The following is a 24,386-nucleotide window of genomic DNA, read 5'->3' as shown; positions in this document are numbered from 1 at the left end:
ACACGGGGATTCGAACCGGTGATCCCCGTGTTGAAAAGTACAAGATTAATAGCAGGGGACAGAATAGCAGAGGGACACTATACAGAAAAAACCTGACACCACTGTGTGTATTACAGTTGAGAACTTGTTTAGCAAATAAAGCACTATTCCAATGAATGCAATCCCAGACCAAGTTGTACTTCTATATATATAAAGCAAGAGTGTACGTTTGTATGTTCGCTTAAAACTCCAGAAATACTCATTGCAGAGCAAAAAGAAAGGTCTCTTTAGAATCAGCACCTTCCAAGGATTGCACAGTTGGAAAAATATTCCAAAAACAAAGTAAAAAATTTGATTTATTTGCGAAATTGAGTTTATTTTGTGGCAAAACTCCTGGCAAATCCTTCCAGTGGTCAAGGGAGGCACGACACCTAACAATGTCAATGCTATCCGAGCGCCAAATAGTAAGACACGCAACGTGGTTTACCCTGAGGTGCTTGAGCACAGAGCGATTTATACACACATTGGCAAAGAAGCTTGATGAATGGATTGAAAATTATGACATTTGATAATTTTCGTTAATAAGACTCGTTTATTCAACATTCGTTTATCACATGTATCTACTACTGCTTTCGGCTGCTCTCTTAGGGGGTCGCCACACCGGATCCTCCGTTTCCATCTCTTCCTGTCCTCTGCATCTTCCTCTGTCACACCAGCACCTGCATGTCTTCCCTCACCACATCCATAAACCTCCTCTTTGGCCTTCCTCTTCTCCTCTTCCCTGGCAGCTCCATATTCAGCATCCTTCTCCCAATATACCCAGCATCTCTCCTCCACACATGTCCAAGCCATCTCAATCTTGCCTCTCTTGCGTTTATCACATGTATCATATCATAAACTATCCTATGTTCCATCATCGATTACATCATAAAGATCGGATCGTGTTGGTTGTTTTGGTGAGAACATTTTCCCCGGGCAACGCCGGGTACCTCTGCTAGTCAAAGAATGAGCCGGAAAGAACATTTAGGCCGCACAAGACGGGGATTGACTTGCAGTGACAAAGGTGTTACTGTTAAATCTTGTTTCTTTTTGGGGCAGAAGGCTGCCTGTGGGCCACCGCCTCTTCATTCCGGCGGAAGGATCGAAGGATTACTGCTGTGATGAAGATTTCGGAGAGAGAGATACAAGATAGGTCGACATTTTGACACTCAGGAAAAAATGGAAATGAGGATTAGGCTTGTCGGAGGAAGGTTGTAAATGAAGACAAAAGAGTGGCAGCAAGTAGAGGTTTTGAATATTTTGGCCTTTCTCTTCCTCCCTTGAGTGATGCTCGCTCTCGCTCTCGCTCTCCATCTTCTTCCCTTTCACTTTCCCAAAGAAACACACACACACACACACACACACACACACACACACACACACACACACACACACACACACACACACAGTGCCTCGTTCTTTGCCTCCGTCATCTCTTTTGTTGGCTCTCACAGAAATAGACGTGCAAACAATGCAGAATTTTGACCAATTACGGTCGTCATGGGGACAGAAACCCATCTCAAATTGTCAACATTGTGCGTTGGTAAATAGCAAATGAACCTAATTATACGCGGTGCTAAAATACTGCCGCTCGCTCCCCTCCTGTTCTCGGCGATAACAGGGTTTGATCAAAGGTGAATAATTAATTTCCCGGGGCCACATGGTAAAGTACACAACACCTCCCATATTATCGTTATGATCTTCATCGAGATGTCCACACGCCATGCAATGCAGGCGTGTGGACAGAAAAACTGCCAGAAACTCAAATCAAGATGGATGAGAGCGATCATAGCGCGGAAGATTGAAATTGTCTCGCCTGGGCGTGTGAGGATTAATCAGGTTCGCAGGGCGCTGACATAAACACGTTGAAATGATAATTATCCCAAGAGTTTGATGAGATGGGACGGCCACGTCTGGATGGGCTCTCAGTTTCAACGCTCACACAATTAAACAGCAGACAATAGTGGCGTTGTGGCTCAACGGGTAAAGCAAGGCACTGAGGGCCCCAGTCGCATTAGCATTTACGACAGTGAGATTTCCCACTGAAATCAATTTATTCCAATTAAATTGTGTTGAGTGTTTTTGGTTGCCAAATGTCCGGTACTGCAAGGATAAGAAGGAAAAAAAATTGGTCTGCCAATTTCTGGTGTGACCAAGACGTAAGACACTGGGTACACTACATATGTATGCATTCATGGTGCTGTCAGGTTTTCGGATAATGGCATCCTCCGGATGGCACATGGCCCCCAGAGGACCATGTGCTAGATTTATTGAAACGTCAGTCATTTCAAGTAATTGGTGGGTCTTTGTAAGTCACCAAATATGTGTGGGCTCAGAGTCCGTTGTAGGGAGTGATGGAATGGTACAGCTTGAAAGCAATAAAGCAAATTTTTCATCATTTAGAAAAGAGCACCAGGTGGTGACAAAGTCTCCGATGCATAAACAACAAGCCTTCTCTCTCTCTCTTAGTATTTTTCAATCACAATTTTTGTTGATATGCCCGTTTCTGTTTACATGTATAGTGGCTGAATTTGGCAATGCAATCAATCAATCAATCAATCAAAGTTGCATTTTATCATTCATTAAACTTGTGAACACCCCCCCTCCCCCCCATTGCATCTCATCAGGCTTCAAAGTAGGCCAAAATTACTAGTTTGGTTCTAAAAAATTATTACCTTAAATGACGTTTGTCACCATTTCCACAAAAACAGACAAAGTAACTCAAGACCTATCGTTTCATGTGCTGGGCCTCCAAAGGACTCTCTGAAAGTTAGCCTAAAAAACCAAGGCTATGTCCATGAAATCTGAAAATTAAAACTGTTGTTGTTGGACTAAACCCAATGCATTGCTGTAAAGGTCTCGACCGGTCGAGTAAAATCATGTCAGATTGTAAATGGCTCCTGCTTTGAAATATTGACCTGTGAACCTTGACCCCAGTGCATGTTGGAAGGCTTGTCATTCAGCAACAGAAGGGGTATAAACATGGGACCGACTGTTATAGACAGCTCTTGACTTCAGCTATGTGACTATACCTATATGGGTAGAGTCACCAAGTGGGGGCGCTGTCAAATGTGGTCAAAATTAATATTCACTCCTTCGAGACTGCCGGCCGGAGAGATGCAGTTGGCGAACGCATGCAGTACGAGGGTGGGTGTGTGAATTAAAATAGGGATCGATTGGCCACTTAATTGGGAGAAATCAGAAATAAAATTTAGAAAAAAAAATTTATATTCACCCATTTAACAATTAGATATTTAAAATCTGATCACACAAACGGGTTTGCTATTCACTTAAACCCACCAATGTACTCTCAATTCAGTATTTACAAATTCCAATTCTAGGAAATACACTAATATTTAAAAAAAACTACAGTTCTCTTGAGCCACATCCTGTAGCTTGATACAAAAATAAGCGTAGCTATACTTCCTCCTTCTCCTTTTCAAATGTTTAACACATGAGTTGATGCATATGGAGATTTGTTCGCTGAGTTTGATGCGTGGATTTGTTGATCCCTTCAGATTGTTGGCAATGGCTTATCTGTACGTTATATCCTGCTTATTTACATGTTTGAAATAAATCATCATCATCAGCATCATCATCAAATCAGCATCACGGGTGTAGTTATTGTGGTTTGCAAAACAGAGCTGTAAATAGGGTCGTAAAAAACATTTCTACACAATATATCAAATATTTACTGCAGCCATAACATAATTTATACTTCATTTAAGTGGTTTATTAAAAAAAAGCATACTGTAAACTACTAATAAGACACGTTAGCCCCTAGCTAACGGGTCTGACCCTTTAGTCGAGCGGTTAGTGATGTCGCCTTGTGGTGCAGGACACCTCGTATCGAATCCCGCACCGGGCAAGAAAATAACCGGTTACATTGGTGGCAGCGGTGGGATCCGGAAGTGTGCAGATCCTCAGAAGTTTCTTCGGAGCGCGGGAATAACAAAGCGCGAGGGCGCGCTTCCGGGGAGAGGGTGACGACTGTAAACTACTAATAATACACGTTAGCCCCTAGCTAACGGGTCTGACCCTTTAGCCGGGCGGTTAGTGACGTCGCCTTGTGGTGCGGTACACCCCGTATCGAATCCCGCACCGGGCAAGGAAATAACCGGTTACAACACAAATGTTGATTTATTTAGGATATTTTAGCAAGTATTGTAGAAATGCATTTCGGGGTTGTGTTCAATGTCGGAAGCCTTGCGTTTCAACAATTTTCTGCCGAGACCTGAAAAATCTTCATAGTAACTAACAAACTTAAGCTCACACACATTCACTGAATGATGATTATTAAAACAAAATGCACATCTCTCACTAGAAATGTTATTAAAATGCATTTTGATGCTGAAACTATCATGAAATATTGCATTTCCCACTGAGGATAAAAGGAATGCCGGCCATGTTTTTCTTTCTTTTCCCAGACCGGAACTTGAGAGTCACGTGACGTGGACGCAGACTCCCCCCAACATTCGGCTATATGCTGACATGTTTAGATGAAACATATTTGCAGAAATGTAAAATGCCAACATTTTATCCTGGCGACTGGGTTGCGTTCGGTTGTGTTGCGGTAGACAGACTACCGAGAGCCAGCTCTGAGGGACTGCTCCCGAAAAACAAAAACGTCCTTGAAGTGAATGTGGTGATGAACTATTATCCATCTACACAGACGGATAATCGAATCCACGCCCACCAGCTGAAGCCGAGATGGGCGGCGCCCTCATGGGAACAAAACATCCAAAATGCAAATTCTTCCTTTAGGGTCATGACTTGTTTCCCCCCTAAAAGAGGGCACAACTAGAAAATTAGCATTTTAATTCTGGTTGGACTTTAAGTGGAAAAAAAGAGAAGAAACAGTTTTTTCTGAGGGGGGGGGGAACCTCCTTAATGATAAAGCAGCCGGATTTCCAAAGGAGATAATAACTGCGGTCGGGAGAGGGGCTTTGACTATAATTGGCACAGCAACAGGAAGTGAAATGATGCGAGCATGAACCTCCTCCAGCTTATTCCCTTCCCAACATTTTCATTAGAGCTCTACGGAGGCAAATTAATTCTCCTTTGAATGGGACGCAGTCATTCGAAATAGCCTTGCGCCTGTTGGGGACGCCTCAGCTGAGCGTTCCTTTATCTTATTTACCTTTTAATAATCCTAAAGGTGACTCAATTTAGCATAATTGATGACTGGATGTACCTTATTCTGAACAGGGCGAATGGCCATCAAGTAATCTAAGGAGAGAAAATCAGTTGGGAACAGGGAAGAAGAGCGTCTCACATAATCACGACAGTGTATCTTGTTACTCCATACAGAGATGTGTATTTGTACTACAGTAAACCTCTTTTGCAGGTTTCTGGCTAGTTTTGCCGGGCCTGTGTCTTCCACTTGGGAAGCAAAGCAACGTCATCGCAAAGCCCTTGACCGAGCTTCTTGAGTTTGAATCCAAGATCGATATACTAATGCCCCTTTTCCACTGCACGGTACTGGCTCACTCGATGCTACTCTATTCGACTATACTCGCTTTACTTTTTTTGGATTTCGTTTTCCACTGCAGGTAGTACCCCTTCACAGCGAAGCCCCGCTGCTCATTTATGGGCATGTTGACTAGTTTGTTCTTTTTAAAGATTTTATTTACACTTTAGATAAATATAGATATATTTATCTATATTTATATTGTATCTATTATTTATAGTGGTATTTTCATGTCATCTTTTAGTATTGGCTCAGCTCACTTGGAACCTCGACGGAGGTGATACCAAAAAAACTACCATGTACCAGTACTATCCCTAACTTTTGCCCAATGGAAAACCAAAAAAAAAAGAAGAAGAGTAGAGTTGAGTTGAGTCGAGCAGGTATCATGAAGTGGAAAAAGGGCATTATTAAGACTGTCCCTTTTTACATACCTTGACCTCTGAATTGGACGTTCCTACCGCATTCTTAAGTTCTGCCATGCTATCCTAAATATTTTTCCTGAATTGTCCTTTTTAAGTGCAACAGGCCACCGCGCTGCTCAGCTTCAACAGTAGAAAGGCCCGTATGATTCAGTAACTGCACTGCGTCTCTGTATGGTTTCCAAGTGAAAACCACTAGATCCCTGGCCTGCAGCAGTACAGTCTAAAATGAGACCAGCCTCCTAACAGCCATTTGCTGGCTTCAGTTGGTTCCCATCTCAGACGGTCCAGAGGCAGTGCCTATAATAGGTGTCGGAAGATGGCGGCGCGAATTCACATTTGCGGCGGCCTCACCCAGTACCGTCCATGCAGTGCCTTTGTCCACGTCCGTTTTGTCTTCGTTTGATGGCCGGGAGAGCGGGGCATGCTAAGCTAACTGCTAGCCCATGCAGACCGGCAGTTCCGATAAGACCGAGGGCGGTCTGGCGGCGGCCTCACCTGGCGTTGACTGTGGTGTTTTTGACGTCATCGTGAGGGGTGCGGGGAGGTGTGTCGAGGGTGTCCGGCTGGGTAGAGCTGACGCTGGATCGGCGGGGAGAGCTTGGTCAGCTTCGTCCGGTGGGCCCAGGGACCACGGCCCCTGCCTGGTCTGACAGGACGCGGAAGCATGCTCAATAATCAAGGTAGAAACATAAAAACATTGTAGCGAATTCGGGGGATAACACAACCACAGGAACTGCCGCAGCCGGGAGGCGAACTTGTATCGCCCGCACCGCAGGAGACATCGCTAACCGCCAGACTAAAGGGTCAGACCCACGAGCCAGCGGCCAGCGTGTCTGTAGAACCTGATAATGTAATAAATTCCCAATAATGTAATAACCCCGATAATGTAATAAAAATCTGCTCTTGAGTCCATTGAAAATACAATAAAACCTGATAATGTAATAACTTCCTGATAATGTAATAAAGTGCATTTCCCAATAATGTAATAAACTTTTTACCAATAATGTAATAATATGTTACATTAACGGGACGTTATTAGGGTTAGGATTTAGGGTTAGGGTTTAGGGTTAGGGTTAGCTATGATATATAGTTTATTACATTATCGGGAAATGCACTTTATTACATTATCAGGAAGTTATTACATTATCGGGTTTTATTGCATTTTCAAAGGCCTCAAGTGCATTTTTATTACATTATCAGGGTTATTACATTATCGGGGATTTATTACATTATCGGGTTCTACAGTGTCTTCTTATCCGTGCACGTTACAATATCAAAGAAGGTTGAACCAGCTGCATCCAGGTGAACTGATTCAACCTTCTGTGATAAACAACACGGTATCAGGACAGGACGGAAGAGGGAGAGGATATAAAATCCCAGAGAGGAATAGAGTTAAACCTGGGAAAATGTCCTTAAAGTGGCCCTCAAAAAGCTATACCTGTGCATCTGTGGGTCCATAAACGTGCCCGTGTGCAGTATGTATACGTGAAATAAACTCTATTTTGTCTCTGCTGTGGAAATGGTGTAAAACACTCTACGTCTACAGATATTAACAAAACAGTAAAGCCCAATGTGATGAATATGGCATCAGAGATCAATTTCCCTTCGCGCAAAACCGCAAAATATCACATCCCGTGTCTAGCCCGAGAGCATGGCAGCGATGGAGACGTTTTCTGTAGTCGTTTTCCGTAACCCCCTGCCTCGCAGCCAGTGGCGCCCCCAGAAATGTTTCATAGGGGGGGGGGGGGCAAATGGGGCCACTGAAAATCTTGGGGTGGCACACCAACACCAAAAGCCATGACTGAATTTCAGGAATTCTATGACGCTGTTGTAGTATACTGTATAGGCTAGTGGAAAACTGTCAATATGAGAGGTAAGAAAAATATACATTATTGATTTAAATGAACAGCGCCTAATGCAAGATATCAGATAGAAGCATATTCTGCATAATCAGAAGCATATTCTGCATAATCAGAAGCATATTCTGCATATGCGACTCGTGGCTGGGGGGGGCAGGGATAGTATCAGGGTGGCCATGGCCACCCCTTGGGGGCGCCACTGCGAGTCGCAGCCACTGCTTATGACCTTCTGACTGAGGCGGAAAACCACCAGCGGCTCGGTCTGTCACGACCCGGAACTTTAGAGGCCCGGCAATCGCGCGCAAAGAAACCCCTTCTCCCTTGGCCGATCACAGAGGCGCCGAACACCCCGCCATCACCCGTCTCTTAGATCGGCGGCTAGCACCTGGATTACCATGGCAACGTTCACCCGGGATGCGGGACATCACCCAGGGTGCTAAAACTCGGGCTTTGGTCCAATCGTAACCCACATACCGTAGTCGTCGCGTGCTGTTCATTCGGGTTGGAAGTAAAAAAAAAAAAAAACGAGGTTAGAAAAACCCGGATGCGAGACTTTGCAGATCTCTTCTTCTCTTGATTCTGATGTTCTGCCTCAGAAGTCGACGCGAGGGGCGCGGAGCGGCGGTCGTCGCTCTCGTGTTGCGTATTTGAAGATCCGTCGAGGAAGCGGCGGCGCCGCCTCGCAAGCCGGAGAACACGCCGAGGATTCAGCAAGAGGAGACAAAAAAAACCAAACAAACGAGAGCAGGAAAAAAAAACAAACCCGACATCTTCCCGCGGCTTTGAAGCTGCACTTAAATTCCTCTATGAGACGCGTCGCTCCGCTTCCCCAACACCCGAAGGACAGAAAAGTCTACCGAAATTACCCACGTGTCTCTCTCTCTCTCTCTCTATTTTACTGCTAATGAGTGAGGCCCGAGTCTCACACAACCGAGCACTGATGAGTGTGTACATGAACACTACGATACAAGTGTTTCTATAGTGTAACGTGCATGGATAAGAAGACATGGCCGCTAACCGGCGGGTTTGACCCTTTAGTCGAGCGGTCAGCGACGTCACCTGCGGTGCGGGCGACACGGGTTCGCTTCCCGGCCGCGGCACTTCCTGTGGTTGCGTTGTCCCCCGAATTCGCTACACTATATTATAAAAAGGAAAATTCTGTATGTGTGCGCGGGATGGATTTTAAACGTACTCGCGCACATACGGGCGTCAAGGTAGCGTAGCGGTCTATTCACCCGGGATCGTAGGTTCGAATCCCCGCGTTAACCTCCAGCTTGATCGGGCGTCCCTACTGACACGATTGGCCGTGTCTGCGGGTGGGAAGCCGGATGTGGGTGGGTGTCCTGTTCGCTGCACTAGCGCCTCCTCTGGTCGGTCGGGACGCCCGTTCGAGGGAGGGAGGGAGGGAGGGAGGGGGGATAGCGTGACCCCCCCCCCCGCTAAGTCCCCCTGGTGAAACTCCTCACTGTCAGGTGAAAAGAAGCGGCCGGCGGCTCCACATGTATCGGAGGAGGCGTGCGGTAGTCTGCATCCCTCCCCGGATCGGCGGAGGGGGCGGCACAGCGACCGGGACGGCTCGGAAGAGCGGGGTAATTGGCCGGGTGCAGGTGGGGAGAAAAAGGAAAACAAAAAACAAAAAAAAGTAGTGATATCTATACTATATAGTGTAACGTGCATGGATAAGTAGACACGCTGGCCGCTGGCTCGCGGGTTTGACCCTTTAGTCGAGCGGTTAGCGATGCCTCCTGCGGTGCGGGCGACAGGGGTTCGCGTCCCGGCCGCGGCAGTTCCTGTGGTTGCGTTGTCCCCCCCGAATTCGCTACAATATGAAACCGCAGAAAGGTGAATCGGTTCATTTAGTGGCAGAAATGTCGCATCGCTCATCTAAGTGACTCCGTCAGTCTAAGCTGACCGCAGGTGTCCTCCACCCTTATAAACCGCACAGCTGCATAACCACCGACACCAACGATCGGCTTCATATGCAAATAGGCGCGACCAAGTTGTGTCCAGATGAACTGACTCACCTCTCCGTGACTTCCTTACCCGGATTACTGAGCACACATAAAGCTCTGAAACGTCTCCTCCGACTGAAGAGCTAATGCCAACACCACCATGGGAGTCACAGCCTTTGAGTGAGGACGCAGAACATAAGTTCTTACAGTTACAAGTATCACATCTTCATTCCCAGTGTTAAGAAAATGAACCACTGCACTGCAACAAGAAGCAATAAAGAAGTTTGGGAGCCCTGGTGGTAAGAATGAACTCATGTCACACACGGCAGCATAGCACCACAATGTAGTTGAATGGTAACTTCCATCCATCCATCCATCCCATCCATCCATCCCATCCATCCATTATCCGAACTGCTTATCCTGCTCTCAGGGTGGCGGGGATGCTGGAGCCTATCCCAGCAGTCACTGGGTGGCAGGCGGGGAGACACCCTGGACAGGCTTTCAGGCCATCACACAGGGCCCACACACAAACACACCTAGGGGCAATGTAGTACGGCCGATTCACCTGACCTACATGTCTTTGGACTGTGGGAGGAAACCGGAGGCCCCGGAGGAAACCCACGCAGAACATGCAAACTCCACACAGAGGAGGACCCGGGACGGGACAACCCCACCAACGCCCCCGCGGTTGGACTACCCCGGGGCTCGAACCCAGGACCTTTTTGCTGCGAGGCGACCGCATTAGCCACTGGGCCACCATGCCGCCTTAAACGGTAACTTGCGATGACAAAAGTACACACTGGGTCAAGATAAACGCTACTGGTTTGGTTCTCACATTGAATGCAGCAGCGACAGCTGGAGGAGGACTCGGAGTCTGTGCTCTGCTTACACGAGGAACTCATTACACACCCATACAAAAGACAGCGCTACCAGTACCATGATGTAAGTCAGGGGTCCCCAATTACTTTTCATGGCGGGCCACTTTTAGGGCCACTTTTAAAACCACGGGCCACTCAACCTCCAGCAGCATGTTGTTCGTTAGTTCGTTTTGGTGTCGATACGTTGCAGGTATTATAATTTAAACAGAGATTCTTCATCTATTTTTCGATATATTACTAGTCTTACTTTTAATACTGTAAACTACTAATAAGACACATTAGCCCCTAGCTAACGGGTCTGACCCTTTGGCCGAGCGGTTAGTGACGTCGCCTTGCGGTGCAGAACACCCCGAATCGAAAACCGCACCAGGCAAGAAAATAACCGGTTACACTAAGAAATCAATTATTATTATTTTATTTTTTTGGTAGGGAAATAAAAAAAACTTCCTTCTGGCATTTCTCCAAAAATTCCCGCGGACCATAAATCAACCCGTCACGGGCCGGACGTGGCCCGCGGGCCGCCTATTGGGGACCCCTGATGTAAGTACATTCATCTGATACCCGCCCACCCAAATGCTCGTCCACTGCTCCCTCCCAACACGCGCATGGCTAATTTTGTCCGCATAGTGCAGCGGACTAAAGGTAAAGGAAGGAACTGGGGGCGAACACTTTGGGATGGAATGCACATGGCACCGAGTTGGTCACTGTCATGCTACTGCTCATTCGCTGGTTAGATTCCCGTAAGATAACCTGGCTGTTGAGACGTGTTTTGAAGCTGTGATGACGTTAACTTACCGCGATATTAATGTCACTTAGCAAACGTCGCCTCCAAATGGACCTTGGGAGTTCATGGTTTCAATGTGGGAATTCGAGCGCGTGACATGTGTAGCGGTGTAACGGGGTTGAACTAGCTTATGAACAGAGGGATTCGTGGTGAAATGCATGGGCATTAACAAAGTTGTTACTTTCATTCCTTCATCTCATCAGCAGCCGCTTCTCCGGGGTGGGGTCGCGGTGGCAGCAAGCTAAGTAGCGCACTCCAGATGGCCCTCTCCCCAGCAACGCCCTCCAGCTCCTCCTGCGGGATCCCAAGGTGTTCCCAGGCCAGATTGGACAAGTACTCCCCTCCAGCAAGTTCTGGGTCTACCCCGAGGTCTCCTCCCAGTTGCCCGCGCCCGGTAAACCTCCAAAGGAAGGAGCCCAGGAGGCGTCCCGATCAGATGCCCGAACCACCTCAACTGGCTCCTTTTGATGCGAAGGAGCAGCGGCTCTACTCCGAGCTCCCTCCGGATGTTCGAGCTCCTCACCCTATCTCTAAGGCTGAGCCCAGACACCCTACGGAGGAAACTCATTTCAGCCGCTTGTATCCGCGATCTCACCCTTTTGGTCATTATCCAAAGCTCATGACCATAGGTGAGGGTTGGGACAAAGATTGACTGGTAAATTTAAAGCTTTGCCTTCCGGCTCAGCTCCTTCTTCATCACAACGGTCCTGTACAACGTCCGCATTACTGCTAATGCTGCGAAGTTCTTACTTTTATTTTGAAAATCACTATTATTTCCCCCCCTTTTTTCTCCCCAATTGTACCCGGCCAATTACCCCACTCTTCCGAGCCGTCCCGGTTGCTGCTCCACCCCCTCTGCTGATCCGGGGAGGGCTGCAGACTACCACACGCCTCCTCCCATACATGTGGAGTCGCCAGCCGCTACTTTTCACCTGACAGTGAGGAGTTTCACCAGGGGGACGTAGCACATGGGAGGATCATGCTATTCCCCCCAGTTCCCCCTCCCCCCCAAACAGGCACTGTCACCAACCAGAGGAGGCGCTAGTGCAGCGACAGGACACATACTCACATCCGGCTTCTCACCCGCAGACACGGCCAATTGTGTCTTTAGGGACGCCCGACCAAGCCGGAGGTAACACGGGGATTCGAACTGGCGATCCCCACACTGGTAGGCAACAGAATAGACCGCTACCCTACCCAGATGCCCCTGCTTCACTATTATTTCTTGGATGTATTTGCATTTCCAATATTTTAATTATTCTTATTAAAATACCTGTGTTTCATTTATGACAGAACTCTGGAGCCTTATTTTCCCTTTAAGTTAAGATCTGCCGTGCAGAGGAAGTTGGATTTTATTTTTGTGAAGGATATACAGGGCGCTTTTCCTCACGTCTTGGATTTCATGCAGACAGGTACGTGACATTTCATTCTTGTAACTTTCATGCAAATTTGCCTTCTTATTACAGTCATCCTTTGGCTGAAGTGTAAATACCAGCTCAGTTGTTGCAGCGTGTATAAGAGTGTGCCAAGGCTGCTGCCGTCTTGCTAATGCTAGCACGTGCTGTGCTGTTGCACACGGCTGACGTGGGGGGTTTCACCTCCATCGTGCATGGTGTGTTACAGGCAATGTAAATCTATTATGCCTTTCAGAGGAGGTTGAATCAGTTCATCTGCACACAACGTTTATCTTATAAACCTCCATCCATCCATCATCCAACCTGCTTATCCTACTCAGGGTCGCGGGGACGCTGGGGGTCAATCCCAGCAGTCATTGGGCGGCAGGTGGGGAGACACCCTGGACAGGCCGCCAGTCCATCACAGCCCTTATAAACAATACAATACAACACAGCTGCATAACAACCCAAACCAACAACCAGTTTCATGTGCAAATATGGGTGTGACCATTAGCTAGCGTTTCGATGGCCACGTGTACTATTCACAGAGGACTTGGGGAGGTTTGCAATCACCCTGCACAGGACTCCGCAGCCTCCACCCATCTACAGGCCAGAAGCCACTCTTTCGAGGATGAGGATGTGCACATCCTTGGTAGGGAGGAACGCTGGTTTGAATGGGGAGTCTGGGGAGTGTGTGTGTGTGTGTCTGCAGTGAGTGAGAAGTTTCAATACAAACAGAGAAGTGGAAAACTACAGAGTACATACGGAGTGCATATGGAGTACAATTTGTACTCCACAATTCCCCCCGCTTTTGTTCATCATTGAACACCCAGAGGTAACATAGAAATAATACAAATCAGCACACATCACATGCATATACAGAAATGATAAACAGGCGTGAGAACCGGAATTGAAAGGGTTAACCAGTGTTCGTCTTAAAGTATCGTTCAGACGGGGGAGTCGCTGTCATCGGAGGAGGTGTAGGGAGGTTTCAGAATTGAAGTCCTTGTGGGGGGGCGGTGAAGAGGGGGAACAGCAGTGGTGGAGAGGGGGAAGACGAAACAAGGTCCCCGTCCTGTTGGGCAAGGAGGTGATAATACACGAGCTGAGTAGCAACGAGGTCGTGTACCAAACGCCGAACTATGGGCACGATGCCGCAGGTGAGGAGTAGCAGGACACCCAGGAAAAGTGATGCTGCTACGACTAGGCGAGGAAAAGACATCAGGGTAACACTTCAGTATGGGGAATGTAGTCACCATTAAGTAGGTGCTTATTAGCATGCAAATTAGCAACATATTGGCTCTTCATTGGTCATTATCACGTACTCATTAATGCCTCATTCTGCATGGCCTTATTATACAACAAGTAAGCCATTAGCTATGAGTTTCCCCTCTATAACCTCAGAAGTATTGCTTATTAGTAGCACCATCTCAATATGCTTTGCTTAGTATGGGCTTTATAAGGTGGTAGTACCACAAGAAGAGTTATTCTCCCTTACTAACACGTAATGAATATGCTCTGTTCTTACATAACAAAACTACAAGTGTTAATAGTGTTAAAATTACTGTAAATTAAGTTTTCATTACTTAGAATATGTTCCCCATACTAAAGTGACATCTTGATCATTACTATTCACTAGTAATTAAGTTTTTTTATGTTCCCCACACTAAAGTGTTACCCACTTCAGGACCCATTATTTGCATCAGCATCTCCAACATGGACTGCACCGGATCTTTACCGGCCTCACCGCCTTCAGGAATGTTCAGTACATGGAGATTGGCCCTCCGAGATTGGCTCTCGAGGTCGTCGATTCAGGTCCTGCAGAGACAGGTTTTGGGTTCGGAGCATTTCGATGGTGGACCCAGCTGCAGTTAAACGTTCAAAGTTGTCACCGGTTGCAGACTCCACAGAGGCAAGGCGACTTCGGACTCTCAAAGCCAAACCCAAATCTGTGGTCTCCAGAGCTAGGGAGTTGGTGCTAGTCTCATCTAGACAACCAGAGGGGTCTTCATGTGTGGGGGGATTGGCTGGGCCAGGAGCAGACCACCCTGACCTCCTCTCTCACCCGGAAGCTGACCGGGACACCTTGGAGACCACCCTCACACCGACACAGCTCCTACAGCCGCGCTATGTGGCGGGTTGCTCTTAGTTCTGTCCAGCCGGGATGCTGTCCTTCCCGTGGAGCATACCCCGGGCCCCTGGACCCGGTACCACGGGAGTGGGGGTGTTACCCAGCCCGTCTGGAGGAGGGGGAGGAGCAGGTGGTGACAACATCTGGAGGGAGAAACTTTCAGAGAGAAACTGCACAACACTGAAAACACTGTCATTCTAGGATGCTGAAGATTCGTAGTCAACGTGATTCGGTGTTCCTCAGATACTTCCGCTATGATCCAAGTTTGTACTCGTTTGTTTCCTAAGAAGTAAAAAAAAAAATCAAAGAAAACTGTACAGAAGAAGGCTCACGACCATCCTAAATTTCAATTCCTCATTCCCACTACCCCTCTTTTTACACAAGACCCGAACACATTGTGTCAACCCCATTTAACCATGAAGGAAAAAAAATGAAATTATGATATGATCAGTTTGTATGTCAGTTGTTAGTAAACCAAAAACAATTTCATGCAGTCAAATGAATCGGACTTTCATTTCATCCAAGCTGTTTACAAATGTTCCCGAAGTCTGTAATGTTGTACTTCTCTGAAATAAACTGTCTTTAAAACTAAAACAGATGAGGGACGATAAGGATAGTTGTCCCACATCCTGAACATTCAAACAAACTTAAATTAATAAAACCATAAGGTATCTCATAAATCACTGAAACAATGAGCTGTTTGAAGACAAAAACAAATGCCCCCCACCTTAACCAAGTGAAACAACAAGAAGCCCCTTCCAAGGCCCCAAAAGAGGGAGGGGGGTGGGGTTTCAAAGGGAAGCAACGCTCAATTAACAATACAAAGAAATTGATGTACTCGGCCAAAACCAAATAAATCAAACCGAAAATGAATCTTGTGAGGAGGTTCAAACTCATGGTAAAAAAACAACATAAACATAGCATAGACATTTAAAACACATGATTCAGTAGGTTTCATTCATATTCAAATAAAATGTAATCATCCCCCACACAAGAAATTGTCAAGAAATGAATACCCTCTTAAAAAAAAACATCATAAAATCCACACCTTAGTGTCGAAAAACAAAACAAGTTCAATTTAACACAGAGGAAAGTCAACATAAGAACAAATAAACCAAAGGGTGTCTGCTAATGGAAAGAAAAACAACATAACTGTGGTTTACACTGTCCCTGTTACTCTCAAGGCAACCCCACCAGTTGGTTCCCACCAGTTATTCTTTAAAAAAAAATCTCAGTAACAGAAAGAAAAACAGAATAAGTCAAATTAAAAATATTGCAACTGTGGCGTTGGACATAACAGAGCTCTGCTTAACAGTTCAGACAAATGAAACAGGGACAGGAAATCCTTCGGTTTTGGGGAATCCTAAAAGAAGTGAGGACAGGATCAATTTAGCGTGAAAAATACACCACAAAAACTTTCTCAATGCTCCAAAAAAAACCCCAATGGATATATCCCATTTTATATGAGGTACCTCGGAAAGAAAAGAAGTAGATTTCTTGAAAGGATTTGAATAATCATTGCTTCAGGTCGGTGACTTTCTAAAGTCGGTTGTTTGTCACACAGGAACAAAAGCCGGGTTGGGTCTGATAAGGATGCCAAACGAGGTGGTCTCTGAAAAACCCCTCTCACACCCCAATTGTCAGGAAAACAAAAGGTTTGGAAAAGCCAAAACAAAACCTCCCCCAGCTTTTATATCCCCATTTAAGCCACTCTCAAGGACTTGCAACTTCTGAACAACACAAAATGGCCAGACGGACACACACCACGGAACAAACTATGAACACACACACACAGACAAGTCATGTCAAACACAAAAGCCAGTCAGGGTCAGTCAAGGCAACCCCCCCCCCCTTTGCCATGGACTGCCGGACTTTCATTAGTTTATTCTTGCTCAAAGTTCCTTCAACAGGAACCTCATGACCCTGTATCCAGTCTAAACGATGTTTTACCGAGTCTTCGCCATATTTCCTTATCATTATCTGATAGATCGCACCCTCCATATCTATCGGGGGCAGTTTACTGCCCTTGTTACCCATTCTTCTTCATTTTAGTTTTTCTCACTAAACCCTACCAGGTAACCACGTTAGAAGTGGGGAACCGAGGGTCAACAGCCGCTTAATTGCCAGTGCACGACCTCACACGCGTTTTAAATGATCCTTTTATCCTTTAAAGGATCCCGCTTACCCGTGCGATGGATCTCCCAGGGTTGTGCCGAGGAGTCTCGGCGACACCGACCAAACGGACCACCCGCCTCTGCCTTTCTTCTTCTCAAACCTGGTGGGGTTATGGGGAGATCGGTGACCGCGTCCTCGTCCCGAGATGATCAGCCAGCCGGTTGTCCGTTTGGCGGGCGGCGCGAGATCCCACTTCTGACACCAAATTGTGGTGGATTTTCCTTTATCCCCTTAATGGGCTCTCGCCCCAGCAACCTCTGGGAAGAATAATCATCGGACAAATATTGGAGCGAACAGAGACTCTTTAATGCATCTGCAGATGGAGAGTCATCTAGTCACAGAAGTCCGTCTGTGAGGATATGCTCTGACTTGAGCTGGAGGTAGTGGTGTTTTATAGGGCAGTCCGTCGCCTCATACCCTATGTTTCTTCCATTAACCAAGGTGTTGTCTTACAAAGGCATGCAGGAAAACATCCACGTTAAGGGGGGGGGGGGGGGAGAGACAACTGCAGTCAGTTTAGACTGAAGAGGCCACTCAGATGAGGGATGAAACGTATCGGTCGATAAAGGTTGCATCCAGATGAGCCGATTCAGCCTTCTTCGATGGTCTTACCTGGATTATTGAGCATGCATCAAGACACCTATTATGCATTCTCTTTTATATTGCACCGTTTTATTTTGGTAAATTGCATTTAATTTTTTTTTCCTTTTTCAATAATACATGGTTATTTCTTTTAAATTGCCGTCCTCGTCTTGGCTTCGATATGGAAAGGCGCAGCAGAGGGAATTGTCGAGGCCTGGCATGTTAATATGTAGTCGCTACATTACAGGTGTGGAGTCGGGAGCGATCCAGCCAGTCTTGTCCTCGTCGTCCCCGTTTTCATCACACACAATGCAGATTTACACCCACGCCATACGTGTACGCTTTGTGGTCAGATGGTAATAACGTGAGAGCTCAGTTGCTGGGCAACTGGTCAACCATCCATCCATCCATCCATCCATTATCCAAGCCACTTATCCTGCTCTCAGGGTCACAGGGATGCTGGAGCCTACCCCAGCACTCATTGGCCAGCAGGTGGGGAGACACCTTGGACAGGCCGCCAGGCCATCACAGGGCCAACACACACACACACACACACACATCCTGAGGACACCTTAGTACAGCCGATTCACCTGACCTACATGTCTTTGGACTGTGGGAGGAAACCATAGCACCCAGAGGAAACCCACGCAGACATGGGGAGAACATGCAAACTCCACACAGAGGACGACCCGGGACGACCCCCCAAGGTTGCACTATCCCGGGTCTCGAACCCAGGACCTTCTTGCTGTGAGGTGACCGTGCCGCCTGGTCAAACATTACATTGTAAAAGAGGCTATCCTAGCTCATGGATGCTAACAATTTAGCTACCCTATAGTTAGCGGATCAGTATCTTACTTTTGAAGGGGTAATGCACAGTGTCACAGGGAAAGACAAGAGAGTTTGCAACATTTTCCTTGAATATATTATTAAAAATAAAACACTTAAAAGGACTATCGACAATATATACACTACCGTTCAAAAGTTTGGGATCACCCAAACAATTTTGTGTTTTCCATGAAAAGTCACACTTATTCACCACCATATGTTGTGAAATGAATAGAAAATAGAGTCAAGACATTGACAAGGTTAGAAATAATGATTTGTATTTGAAATAAGATTTTTTTTACATCAAACTTTGCTTTCGTCAAAGAATCCTCCATTTGCAGCAATTACAGCATTGCAGACCTTTGGCATTCTAGCTGTTAATTTGTTGAGGTAATCTGGAGAAATTGCACCCCACGCTTCCAGAAGCAGCTCCCACAAGTTGGATTGGTTGGATGGGCACTTCTTTGAGCAGATTGAGTTTCTGGAGCATCACATTTGTGGGGTCAATTAAACGCTCAAAATGGCCAGAAAAAGAGAACTTTCATCTGAAACTCGACAGTCTATTCTTGTTCTTAGAAATGAAGGCTATTCCATGCGAGAAATTGCTAAGAAATTGAAGATTTCCTACACCGGTGTGTACTACTCCCTTCAGAGGACAGCACAAACAGGCTCTAACCAGAGTAGAAAAAGAAGTGGGAGGCCGCGTTGCACAACTGAGCAAGAAGATAAGTACATTAGAGTCTCTAGTTTGAGAAACAGACGCCTCACAGGTCCCCAACTGGCATCTTCATTAAATAGTACCTGTTAGAGCCTGTTTGTGCTGTTCTCTGAAGGGAGTAGTACACACCGGTGTAGGAAATCTTCAATTTCTTAGCAATTTCTCGCATGGAATAGCCTTCATTTCTAAGAACAAGAATAGACTGTCGAGTTTCAGATGAAAGTTCTCTTTTTCTGGCCATTGTGAGCGTTTAATTGACCCCACAAATGTGATGCTCCAGAAACTCAATCTGGTCAAAGAAGTGCCCATCCAACCAATCCAACTTGTGGGAGCTGCTTCTGGAAGCGTGGGGTGCAATTTCTCCAGATTACCTCAACAAATTAACAGCTAGAATGCCAAAGGTCTGCAATGCTGTAATTGCTGCAAATGGAGGATTCTTTAACGAAAGCAAAGTTTGATGTAAAAAAAATCTTATTTCAAATACAAATCATTATTTCTAACCTTGTCAATGTCTTGACTCTATTTTCTATTCATTTCACAACATATGGTGGTGAATAAGTGTGACTTTTCATGGAAAACACAAAATTGTTTGGGTGATCCCAAACTTTTGAACGGTAGTGTATATATATATATAAAACAATAGATGTAGGAAAAAATGTAAGAATCATGTCACAAGTCATGAACTAACAGAAAATGTCCACTCTCAAAGTCGTGAAGACCAAAAGTGAAGGTTTATATGGACTCCCCTCGTGAACACGACTGTAACTGAAGGCACCGTAACCCCTCTCTCGGAAAGGGACAAGGGGAGCAGCCAAAATAATACACATGGACGTTCCTTAATGGGGAGGAACACACAAATATACACCAAGTACAGCCCCAAACACACATAGCGACAATACGGCGGCTCGAACGCTCGGGGCCGAACAGGCGGACGCTGTGCACCGACGGCTGATAAAGGCAGAATAAGCTCAACTTGAACATCGCGGGTGAATTTCATAACTTCAAATTATGAAGTGAAATAATTTCAGTCCAACTCATACTCCCACCAAGAGATTCAATTACGTAAAAAAAAGCTGAAGTGTTCTTTTCAGGACGCTGCGGGACCATTTATCCATCCTTAATGGGGCAATGAGGGAGGATATCCAGGGCAGCCGATTAGATTATACATGTCGGCATACAATTACCTCTGTTGGAGGCAGCGCGCTGAAATTATACTTCCACGTCTCAAATTCTGGAGAGACATTTGCTGGCTGTCTGCATTCAAATAGACCCCCCAGACCTCCTGTTTCCCCCACCTCATTTGTGGGTGGTATGCTTTTTTTGATGTAGGACGCACCGCACCGCTACACAGTCTCAGAGTTTAAACATCTAGGAATACACACCAGTGATACAGGTTACTCTGAAGACACGCTTGGATCATAGGCAGTTAAGACGAAGGTCTACTAGAGCTACTGTCCGTCCATCCATCCATCCATCCATCCGTCCATCCATCCATCCATCCATCCGTCCGTCCATCCATCCGTCCATCCGTCCATCCATCCGTCCATCCATCCATCCATCCGTCCGTCCGTCCGTCCATCCGTCCGTCCGTCCATCCGTCCATCCGTCCGTCCATCCGTCCGTCCGTCCGTCCATCCGTCCGTCCGTCCGTCCATCCGTCCATCCGTCCATCCATCCGTCCATCCATCCATCCGTCCATCCATCCATCCATCCATCCATCCATCCATCCATCCATCCATCCATCCATCCATCCGTCCATCCATCCGTCCATCCATCCATCCGTCCATCCATCCATCCATCCGTCCATCCATCCATCCATCCGTCCATCCATCCATCCATCCATCCATCCATCCATCCATCCATCCATCCGTCCATCCATCCATCCGAACCGCTTATCCTGCTCTCAGGGTCGCAGGGATGCTGGAGCCTATCCCAGCAGTCATTGGGTGGCAGGCAGGGAGACACCCTGGACAGGCCGCCAGGCCATCACACAGGGCAAACACACACACACACACACACACACACACACACACACACACACACACACACACACACATTCACACCTAGGGACAATCTAGTACGGCCGATTCACCTGACCTGCATGTCTTTGGCCTGTGGGAGGAAACCGGAGCCCCCGGAGGAAACCCACGCAGACACGGGGAGAACATGCAAACTCCACACAGAGGACGACCCGGGACGACCCCCGAGGTCGGACTACCCCGGGGCTCGAACCCGGGGCCTCCTTAGAGTTGCCAGTTTCCTTCAAATCGCTCATACCCATACATATCACTAGTAGCTGCAGGCGTGTCTTACGAACTGTACCGGCGTAAGGTAAGTTGAGATCTCATTCAGCTATCCTGCTACCATCTGCCACAACAGCCCACACACACACACACACACACACACACACACACACACACACACACACACACACAACAGTGGCCTTGGGAGCACTACGTCCCAAGTCCTTTCCAAGATGTATCGCTTGTCGGCCTCGCGGGAGCATGAAACTGGCACATGGACGTCACTGCTAAGGAGCCTCATCAAATGGGAGCATGTCGGACTAATTTAAGAAATCAACACCCCGTCTGGCGAGACCTGCACATGAAGCAGCCCCAGCCCCGAGGCACAGGTAGACTCTTTACAGCCTCACTCACTGAAGTCTCATTAGGAATCACAGCACTTCTGTCCCCCATTGTGTGAGGAGGGCTAGTGTGTGTGTGTGTGTGTGTGTGTGTGTGTGTGTGTGTGTGTGTGTGTGTGTGTGTGTGTGTGTGTGTGTGTGTGTGTGTGTGTGCGATTCCGAACTCACCCGAAAATCAATGCCCACAGTGGAGATGAAGCTGCCGGCCAGGAAGGCGCCATCTTTGAAACGGACCAGGAGACAAGTCTTCCCCACCCCAGAGTCTCCGACCAGCATCACCTGAACAGCGGGGGGGGGGGGGGGAGGGCAAAACTTAGCCGGGTAAAGCTGCAACACGTGACTGGACGGCCACGTCCGCAAGCACACAAATAAAAAACAAAAAAGCGGAGACCGAGAGATCAGCATCATGAGCCACAGACGCGTCGGACGACGAGGAGCTGGGATAACGAGCCCCACAAACATGTGCGCGCATGAGGAAGCTGGTCAGACCAGCCCGGCCTCATCTGGCCGCTTAATTGGTTTAATATCAATATGTGATTACTCTAACCTTATTAAGAAAACCAACGTTTGAATCATTTAAAACCTGAATTAGTTCCTGGGTTTCGGTGTCCGGCCAATTGAAATGATAACGGTTGTGCGGCCGACTGACTGAAGTCGTCCTTTGTCCTTAGGCGCTCTCTGACCGAGTGTGTGTGTGTGTGTGTGTGTGTGTGTGTGTGTGCGCGCGTGTGTGTGTGTGCGCGTGTGTGTGTGTGTGCGTGTGTGTTTGACTCCTGGTGAACAGATAGCTAGTTTACATTTGAGCTGTGATGAGGTTACAGGTTTGATGCGATTAGTGTTATCGGGTTAGACGGGGGACCACAAGCCCTGGACCACGGACTCCTGCTGGGTGGGCGGAAGAAGGAGAGGAGGGGGGGGGGAGGAGGGGGGAGAGAGGATGGAGTAGAAGACTGACAGAAGAGAAGGAAGAGGGAGGAAGAGGAGTGCCGCCCAGGAAGAAGTTGGCAAAAGATAAACGATCTGTTTTTAGGAGAGATGGCAGCGGAGTTTTTTTCTTTATTTTTAACGAGATCGTTTAACACAGTGTTGGGAAGTTGAGAGGATGCCTGACGAGGGGAGAAGAAGAAGAAGTGTACCGACACCCATTTTCAAGAATAAGGGAGATGTGCCGAGCTGTCCGAACTACGGCGGTATAGGGTTGACCAGCCACAGCATGAAGATATGGGGAAGAGGAGCGGAAGCTGAACCTCTTTACCCCCCCCTCCCTCCCCCGCGACCCTGAGCAGGATGAGCGGCTTGGATAACGGGTGGATGGGTGGGTAGTGGAAGCTAGGTTAAGAGGAGAGGGGATGAAGGGGCGTCCCAGTAGCGTAGCGGTCTATTCCGTCGCCTACTAACACGGGGAAGGCGGTTCGAATCCCCGTGTAACCACCGGCTTGGTCGGGCGTCGCTACAGACACGGTGGGCCGAGTCTGCAGGGGGGGGGAAGCCGGATGTGGGTATGTATCCTGGTCGGTGCACTAGCGCCTCCTCTGGTCGGTCGGGGAGCCTGTTCGGGGGAGAGGGGGAACTGAGGGGAATATCATGATCCTCCCACGCGCTACGTCCCCCTGGTGAAACTCCTCACTGTCAGGTGAAAAGGAGCGGCTGGTGACTCCACATGTATGGGAGGAGGCGCGTGGTAGTCTGCAGCCCTCCCCGGATCGGCAGAGGCGGGTGATTGGCTGGATACAACTGGGGAGAAAAAGGGGTAAAAATGATTTAAAAAATAAAAAAAGAGGAGAGGTGATGATCAGCGAGCAGCAGTTTGGTTTCATGCCAGGAAGGAGCACCACAGATGTGATGTTTGCTTTGAGAATGTTGGAAAAGTGTAGAGGAGGCCAGAAGGAGTCACATTGTGTCTTTGTGGATTTGGAGAAAGCACGTGACAGGGTGCCGAGAGAGGAGGTGTGGTGTTGTGTGAGGAAGTCTGGAGTTGCAGAGAAGTATGTAGGGGTGGTGCAGGATATGTATGAGGGCAGTGTGACGGTGGTGAGGTGTGTGGTTAGAATGACAGATGGGTTTAAGGTGGAGGTGGGATTACATCAAGGATCGGCTCTGAGCCCTTTCTTGTTTGCAGTGGTGATGGACAGGCTGACGGATGAGATCAGGCAGGAGTCTCCGTGGACGATGCTTTTGGTGGATGACATTGCGACCTGCAGTGAGAGCAGGGAGCAGGTGGAGGAGAGCCTAGAGAGGTGGAGGTATGTACTGGAGAGAAGAGGAATGAAAGTCAGTAGGAGCAAGACAGAATACCTCTGCATGAATGAGAGGGAGGACAGTGGAATGGTGAGGATGCAAGGAGTAGAGGTGACGAAGGCGTATGAGTTTAAATACTTGGGGTCAACTGTCCAAAGTAATGGGCAGTGCAGTAGAGAGGTGAAGAAGAGAGTGCAGGCAGGGTGGAGTGGGTGGAGAAGAGTGTCAGGAGTGATTTGTGACAGAAGGGTACCAGCAAGAGTTAAAGGGAAGGTTTACAAGATGGTGGTGAGACC

At 47.4% G+C, this 24,386-nt stretch overlaps 1 pseudogene; it reads right to left on the bottom strand.

Annotated features, from left to right (window-relative positions):
- LOC130119856 (ras-related protein Rab-26-like) overlaps positions 1-24,386 on the bottom strand; it is a 108,224-nt pseudogene that overhangs the window by 82,900 nt on the left and 938 nt on the right.

This window comes from Lampris incognitus, chromosome 10 (assembly GCF_029633865.1).
Source record: "Lampris incognitus isolate fLamInc1 chromosome 10, fLamInc1.hap2, whole genome shotgun sequence".
Lineage (NCBI taxonomy): Eukaryota > Metazoa > Chordata > Actinopteri > Lampriformes > Lampridae > Lampris > Lampris incognitus.
The sequence above is the reverse complement of the archived record's forward strand: the minus strand, read 5'-3'. Positions and strand labels throughout refer to the sequence as shown.